This window comes from Chamaea fasciata, unplaced genomic scaffold (assembly GCF_029207755.1).
Source record: "Chamaea fasciata isolate MVZ Bird 193981 ecotype frontalis unplaced genomic scaffold, bChaFas1.0.hap1 SCAF_4, whole genome shotgun sequence".
In the NCBI taxonomy this organism is placed as follows: Eukaryota; Metazoa; Chordata; class Aves; order Passeriformes; family Sylviidae; genus Chamaea; species Chamaea fasciata.
The window spans coordinates 26648938-26658124 of NW_027094089.1; positions in this window are offsets into that span (position 1 = coordinate 26648938).

Consider the following 9187-nt stretch of genomic DNA (forward strand, 5'->3'; position numbering starts at 1 on the left):
TGAATTACATACATATTTTTATTTTGCTGTATTATCTTAAGTTCCTTCAGGTTTTTATCCTGCCTACTTTAAATATGATGGCTGAAGCATCCTCTGCTGTTACTAAGAATGGATAAGAAATTTTTTTTGCTTTTTTTTTTTCCTCCAGACTAGTAGTTTAGTTTGCTGTCAGTCCTGCTTATGTCTTGAAATTCCATATGCTTTCTGAATGAAGCATAGGTACTACCAGTCAGTGCAGCAGAGGCGTGCAAAAAGTTGGGTGTACTCAGTTCTCTTGATGCTCCCTCAATAATAGCATCCTCATTTCACATCAGTGCCTATCTTCAGATTTCAGGCTGATTAAGAAGCACAGAGGGGAGAGAAATAGCAGGCCTGATGCTTGAAATTAAGCCTTTATTTTCCTGAAGAGAGCCAGCTATAAAGATAATATAGGAATTTCATTTCAGGATGGGCAGATGATTAACTTTACAATCTGAAATTGTTTGAAAGAAAGAGCCAAGATAATTTTTAGATCCACCCGTGCCTGTTTTCTTTGCACTGGAAAGGAGGTTATGAGGAAAAGTGGGAAAGAAATACAGTTACCACTTCTTTTGCTGATTTTTACATGTTAGAACAGAGTAGAAAATAATCAGCACCTGGCTCCGCCACCCACCAATCACAGAATGCACCTTAGGAAATTGTCTCAATACCAGGTTTAACTTCTTGCCTCCTTTTCCCACAGTACATGATGGCTTATCTTCAAAGCATTCTCATTTCACTATCTTCAGACAATTCTGTTTTGCAGGTGGAAAGCAGCTTTTTGTTTTTCCTCAGCTTTGATCATTACCATATGGTCTTACATACGTGCTCAGGGTCTCTTTCCAGGATCACAATTCATTTTTCTTACTCTGGACCATTTTTCTGACCAGTTCTCTATACCAAAAACTACTCAAAGTGATTTGGTTCTTGAAAGTATTGTGGGCATCAGACAGAAACAGTTTGTGATGCCAGGGCCATAGATCCGTGGCCTGGTCTGGGGATGAATGTTATCAGGTAGGAGGCCTTCTCTCAGAGGAATGTTAGCCTAAGATGCAAATACCCGTAACAGAAAACAAATGGTGTCACAGAAACAAAAATCCACTTCTTACTTGCGCCTCCTGGGCCTTTTATTCTTTGATATAGGCATTGCCTTAAAGATTCACACTCAGTCTTTGAGTGATGTGGTTGTGTGTGCTCTATTCTGCTGCTATGTGTTCTGGAGTTTGGAATTTCTTTTTTGGCCAGTAGGCTCAGCATCCCACATTAGTGCACTTAAATGACCTTCACCATCTCCTGAGGGCACATGTATGAGTGGCAGAGTGTAGCCAACTGTCTCATCTGTGATTAGAATTGCTAGTTGTGTCTAGGTGCATAATTCTTTTTATCTGTGGCATATCACTAATCTAGTGGCAAGCTATATCAAAAAAGTCTTATTTTTAAGATTGAGTTTGATTTTTTTTCTTACCTATTACAGCCCTGCTGTTTGAGTTGTCAGCAATGTAAAAAGTTCTGTGAGTCTTGGGAGCTTGGAAATATTCTGTGAAAAATTAGGTAATACTGGAAAATGTTGAGTTGTTGAAATCATTGTGAGTTGTGGAAAAATTCTGGTAAGTAATATAAGTTTTGAAATATTTTGCAGCCTGGGAGGGATTTCAGATCAAAACCACTAAAGTAGCATGAGATTAGGCAGTAGCAGGAAAGTACAGCATCTGGGAAGGTACAGTTAAGGGTGTGGCACATGCTGCTGCTGCAACCCAGGTTAATTCCCAAACTGTTAGGCTAAAGCATTCCGCTTCTTGGCTGATGCAACTAATATCCAGTTATTTACAGGAAATAGCACTGTTCTAGAGGAGTGGCTGAAGCAAGGACAATAGGGACTGATAGGATACTCATCTTGTGTGGGAATGACCCAAGTCTGATTTGAAGCCAGAACCTCAGTTCTGGATCTTACATCTCCTAGGAAGCTGCTGTGACTGTTACTTGCTGTAGTTTATTTCTGTCTTACTATTTTTCTGTTTTTCTTTGCAAGGAACTTCAAAAGCTCCAGGTTTTATTTCCAGGCAAGGTCCTCGGGGGTAATATTTCCCCACCCACTTCTAATTAATTTAGAGTATCTTTGCCAGATCACAGACAGAATATGCTGCCTCACAATTCTCTGCCAAAATCTTGGCTTAGAAAAAGAAAGCAAATTTCTAATGCCATCTTACTGAAGAGAATTTGCAAACTTCGGCTTTCAGAGCATCAATAGGAATCAGTAAAACGTGCTTCAATTTTTAAGAAGTCCCTGGGCAATAATAACCTGAATCTGAGAATACTTAGTCATGTGACATGGAGTACATCCATTTTTCTTGAAGCCAAATTTTGTCTTTGTTATGTGCAAGTGTTTCTGGCCTAGCATCCTGGTTCAGAGACTAAAACATTCTAGCCTATTAGGTGGAACAGTCCTCCTGCAGTATATATAAGGCTGTTGTCACAACTTTCACTTGCAGTGATGCTGATAAAAAGATTTGTAATCTTCCGTTCATCCAAATAAGCTCTCCTGCTGTTTCCCTGAGACCAGGGTAGTCTGAGCAAGTTTCAAGGTTTCTTTGTTATTTAGCAGCAATTAGTCCAGCTTCTTATAGTCTCAAAAGCATTATTGTGTGTACCCTCTGCAGTTATTGAGCCCTTCATTCTTAGCATAATAGGTGAAATGTACAAGGACTGATTTTTAGCTTTTTGTTTCTTAAATCTTTGTGTGAATATAGAATTCTTTATGAGCATTTTGATTCTGCTTCTTGTAAACCAATATAAGTCCACCTTACCTTAATTCCAGAGCAAAATTTCTCCTTAAAGTGGTTGTAGCTTTCCATGTCAATACCTTCGTTACTATTAAGACAATCTCTCCTCTGAAGACAAGCTGAGTCAGGCCTGCACAGACTGGAGAAAAGGAGACTTTGGGAGACATTAGAACAGCCTTTCATTACCTAAAGGGGGCCTACAGGAGAGCTGGTGTGGGACTTTTCACGTGGGTGTGCAGTGATAGGACAAAGGGAAATTGCTTCAAACAGACAAAGAGTAGGCTTAGGTTGAATATTAGGAAGAAATTCTTTACTGTGAGGGTTGCCCAGAGAGGTTGTGGATGCCCCATTACTGAAGGTGTTAAATACCAGACTGAATGGGACTTCAAGCAGCCTAGTCAAGTGTAACGTGAACTGACAGGGTTGGAACTACATGATCTTTAAAGTCCCTTCCAACGCAAACCATTCTATGGTTAGAACACTTTACAATTATTTGAATCGTACTAAAATATTCCCAACCCTGATTGAGGTGACTGGCTTTGTTGAAAGAAAGAACAAACAATTTTGCAAATAGTACTGCAGATTTTTCTCCCAAAATGAACCCATATGTGATTGCTAACTCAAATACTCTTACGTTAACAGATAGCTAAATGAGAACCTTCTCCCCAATCAGATAAAGATTTACTTCATAAAAGCTTCTGCAACTTCTTTTGGAAATACTCCCATCTTTGGAGTATGCGCTATGCCACCTGTTTATGTATTTATGAAACGCTGCTCCCTGCGGGACAAGTCTGGGTTGTATGCTTATTTTGATAAAGTGCTACTTTAATCTTCAGATACTAAGTAATTACCTCCTGCCAATGAAGTTATGTCCAGAAGTAAAATATATTATACCTTTTCTCTCTCATTTCAATTTCCCCAAATGAACCGCTCATTTTATTGTATGTACATGTAGGCAGTACTTTGGTATTTCAAAGCTTTTAACAGATTTATAAATGAAGGAGATACCTGGGTCTCCATTGAAGACCATCTAACAACCCAGGACGAAATATTCTGACCGTGCATTTATGGTATATGTGCCACAGGTGAAGAGTCACTGCACACATTGGTGTTATAAAACAGCAATCATCCGAGGAGCAACAGTGGAGTCTCCTTTGAGTGAGTATTTGTGCTTCACTGTTGGTACACTGCAGATGCTAATCCAGTGATAGGAAGTGATGCTTACCATCCAGCTAAATAAAGATTGAAATGCTGTTTATTCAAATATGCTTATGTTCAAATGTTTTCCCAAGGGTGTCCAACTGGTTTGATGTCTGCATACTGTTAGACAGCTCTTGGTATTCTCTCTACATCCCATCCCATTTTATCCACAGCTCAGCTGTAATTCCAAGTAGATGCTACTCACTCAATAACTAAGGATACATAAATTATTCTTCCTTTCTGGGATCTTCACAATTCTGCTCAGGGAATGGGCATCGTATCAGCTCCAGTGGGGTGGATTTCAGAGTGATTTCTCAAGACTGATCCTTTCTTTGTAACTGTTCTGGTTCTGGTTAAGTCAATATGTTTAACAGAAAATTAACAGAAAATTCATAATACATTGCAAAGCATTTTTAGGTCTGGAATTTCTTATGTTAAAGTGAAAATAGGGTTTCCTATTGCTGTGTGTGTGGCAGCATCATTAAGGTGCTGATGAGCACATAGAATAAGCTGGGTTAGTAGAAGTGACTGTTCTTTGTAAAAAAAAAAAAAGTCTCACTTATCATAATTGTAGAACTAAAGATTGACTTCATACATCTGGAAGCCATAAAAGAAGCAGTCTATACTCTCCAAGTGTCAAGACGGAGGATAGGAGGTGGTGAATGATATCTTAGAAAGCTGGGCAGAGTCCCTACTGCACGTTGTCCAATCTCTTACATTGCTTTTGAAATAGTACCAAAAAATATCAATGATAAGTAAGTTGCTGAGATGTTTTTTTATGCCATCTGGTGTAGAAGGCTATGACTCTGACCTTACATCTTCAGAATCATTCTCCAGACCAAGTCTGGAGGTATTGCCAACATGCCTACATGCCGGAGTTAGAGTGGAAACCTAGTTGAAGTAGTTATTACAAACCTGCATCACCTGAAGCGAGAACTTGTTCTTCTCACTGATGAACTGGTGAAACAGAGTTTTGGAGATTTTAGTACAAGAGAATGAGGAGTGCCTACCTTACAAAAAACCGAAACATATCTCCTCTGTTCTTCTCAGAATGTTCAGGCAAAGGACATATGGAGCAGTTCATATGCTTAATGTTCCTTATGGCATCAAATATTTTCCAGCTTGTTATGGTCACAGAGGTTCACCAACTCTTTGGTGAGCTTAAATGATAAGAAACAGAGGTCTTGAGGGACCTGGAATCAATCACAGCCAACCATGGATGTGTATTCTCCTGCTGTAAAGGCAGATTCAGTGTAAAGGTAAAAAAAAACCAAACAAACAAACAAACAAACAAAAAAACCAAAACAAACAAACAAACAAAAACCCAAACAGAGAACTACAGTAACCATCCCGGAGGATACTATGTGAGAGTGAAATTGGAAAAATTAAACATTTCACCAGTGTCCTATCCATGGCTTTAGCAATAGGACGTTTTTGAAGAGAAACTCCCTAGTGGATCCTAGAGAGTAAGCACTGCCTAACCCCATGTATAAAGGCAGAAAACAGACAAGACTGTTAATTCCATTATGAAAACAGGACAGGAACATCTGTGACTACAGTTCTGACTATCAAGGTCCTCTTTGGACCACTTTCAACAAAAGCAGGCAAGGGGCTTTTTTTTTCAATATCATGAAAATACTAATGCATTCTTCCCCAATATCCCATCACTTTCTGTGCCATTTTATGATGCTTCAAAAGAAAGTAGCCCTGTCTACCTTCATTCTTCAAAAGCCAAATTATTACTGAAGGCAAATGTAAATCTGGACCCTGCAGGTAAACAGCTGGCAGCATTAAAATATTTAAAACATGGTGCAAAAAAGATATATGGAAATGCAGTCTCATTTCAAGGCTCTGTTACAGATAGAAGTTAACCACCCAAAGATACAAATCACAAGTTTTAACTTTGAACAACAGGATCACTTCTATCCTGTCGTCAAGTCCCACTTACACACTTGTGAGTTGCTAGCATGAAACATTTCATTCCTTGTGGACATTATTTCAAAATACTACTCCAGAATGGCTTATCTTCAAAACTGTATTCTTATTTCCAGACTAGTTTTATTTATAGCAGTTCATACATCTTTCCAGTTAGGTGCTCTAACCAATATTCCCTCTCTGGTAAGGGCTTTCTGAATTAAAATACCTAATCAGATTCCTTTCTAGGCTTTGATTACAAACTAAGCACATCAAACTCTTTGTTTAATCTCTTCTCCGGCCATTGGCTTGTCATTTGCCAGATCATTTTGGTAGCCATTGCTTTAATTTCTTTTATCCAAAAATCATGCCCAGTGCAAAGCCAAAACATTACTCAGAATGGGAACTGTAACTGGTTGCTGTCCTTGAGCTGATGAAACGTGTTTCTGCCACAAAGTGCAGTTAACCCTAACCAGCATTTGATTAAGTGTGAAAGATCACAGCCTAAGAATTTTCTCAGAAGTAGAAAATATAATAAATTTTGTAGTGACTTGCAAATCAGATTCTGAAGTGGGGAGTCGTGAATACCAGTCTGGTCAATCTATCAAATGGAGACACTGAGAATTTTCAGCTGAAAACTAGAAAAAATTAACTGCTGCTTTGATTTTTGTTGTTGTTTTCAATGAAGTGATTTGTAACTCACTAACATTAACAAGTTGCAGTCAAACATGGAATTGATTGAGTAGTTTTTGACTGTCTTCTGATGGCACTGAAATACTTTGGGTTTAGCAATTTTATTTCAATGTGTGAGACATGTCCAGAGACCTAGGCTAGAACAAATAAATACATACATAAATAAATCTTAAAACAGATAGCCATTTAGAGCATTGAAAGTTCTGAAGGTTGGTCTGCATTTTCACTTTCTTTAGAGGTGGTATTTTTTTCCAATAAAATTCTATCATCAGTTGGCCTGAAAATGTTGTCACCTCTCTCTAGAAACTTTGTCTTATAAACTTAAAAACAACAAGTAAAGAGTCAACTGAATATAGTCAATAAATAACAAATGGGAGTTGCTTTCTTACTAGAACAACGGTGCCCGTGGTGGTGATTGGTCTACTAGTATTTACCTTCCATTTGCAACACAGTTTGCCAATCTGATGATTATTTGTTTGTAGTCACAAATAAGACAGATGAAGGAGATAGGGAAGTTATTCATCAAGACTGCAAACTGCAATGTGACAGTGGTCAATGTATATCAGGACTGCAACTGTTGAAACAAATGCTGATTTGCTAAGCCCAAATTGTTTGGGAAAGGCAAAGTGTTAAGATATTCCTTTGAAAGCTTTACTGTTCTGGTCCTTATTTTAGGGCTGAAGAAAGAACTGTTCATTATAAAAAGTGTAAACTTAATACTTGAAATGATAACTTCCTTAATCACATAACTGCAATTTAACCTTGGAGCTAAGAACACCACCATAACTAAATATGTAGGTTTCAATAAAATTAACAACTCAGTTTAAGCATCAAGCTGCCTGTTTCCAGTGGATAAAAGGCTTTACTTTCCTCCACAACAGTAGCGACAACACTTTCTTCCAAGAGACGCCAAGTATATAAGCAAAGTAAATTGTCATCAAATTTTCATCCAAATCCAGGCAAAGTTCAGTTTTTGTCAGACTGCCAAACAGTATGTGAGCTTTAGCTTGAAATTCCAAAGTTCTGTGACAGAATTTATTCTTTGAACTTGTTAGTTTTCAAAAACTGACAACAGTAATATACTGAACAGGTTACCATGTAGTACATAGCTATTTTAATTAGTTGCTTTACTTTACAGTTTCTAGGAACTTTAAGTGCAGTGCCATATAATTTCCTGAGGTAGCTTTTTTTACAGAAGGAGATGCCAGGTGAGATACACATAGATGTTCTAGTTTGGGTAAGAGAAGGAAAGAGGAACATGGGTGAATGATTAGACTTGAAAATCTTGAAAGTGTTTTCCAACCTCAACAATTCTACATATTGCTGAGACTTGGCCATGTCCACAAGACATTCCATTCTGTTCTGGCGTTGAAGTGGGTTTGGAAACTACCTATCAATGAGATGGTATTTGCAACACTTCTTTTATCTGTGTCCATGTTTTCAAAATTGTACCAAGAAATAAAATGGTTGCTTGTCACTGATGTAAGGTATTAAACCTGCATGTTTCAAAGTTTCATGGTACTGACACTGGCCACTTTGGAAGACAATGAGAAAGAAAAGCACAATGAGGTAGGAATAAACAGGAAAACAATTTCTTTTATTTAGAAATACAGGGGCCATTTTTTGCCACAAAATGCTGGGTTAGAGTGTTTCAGTGAAGAGGAAACTATTGCTCCTTGCACAGGAAGATCTGTTGGAGGGAGATTAATTATCTGAGTTGTCAGAAATAACAACCCTTGACTATCATATGAAATAGCAGCATACAAACAATGGAAATAAAAAGATAAGAATAAAATGCAGTGTGTTAGCTAGCCAATCCTCAGTGCTTTGCCAAAGTCCCCTTGTCATTAAGGGCAAGCTGAGGGATTCCAGAAGTGAGACAAAGCTGTGCAGATGAAATCTCCAAAAGAGGCCTTGACTGGCTGTTCACTGTTGAATGATGAAGATGCTGCTGTGTTTTTGAATGTGGTATCTTAAAGAGCATTCAGAACTGGTAAACTGGAAGGAGAAAGTGTAATCATCTTGTAGCCTTTACACCATTTGCCAAGAAAGCATCTGACCTAAGCCATCAAGACAACCCTGCATTTCAAACCACCAGCAAGCATTCTTTTCTTTATGCATTTCATGTGTGATTAAAACTGAGTTGTTGGTACTCTGGGCCATGATAACTTCTCAGTAAGCCCCATACCAGGAAAAGATAGATAGAATGACACTGTAATGGAAAACAGACCCCGTGAGTGCCTTCTCCATGGCATTCATCCTTTCAATCCAGCATGGTAAACCAGTTAATACAAAGAGCAGTGTTAGCTCAGCCAAGCACTGCCTGTTACTGGTGTTCTTTTCCACCTGGTGTTTTTTATTGTTGGGTTTATCATGCTTTTGTCATGAGGCATGGCAGAATCTTATGGCAAGATAAAGTGACTTAAATTAACCAGGCAAGGATCAGTCTAAGTGTATTTGATTCTTAATGTGAAAGAATCTACATGCCAGTCAGCAGTATTGTTGTAAAATACCTGTCAGGTGCACAAGATTAAGAAAAGGTCCATGCCAAAGATCGTTCCCATAAAAGGAAGAATTCATCA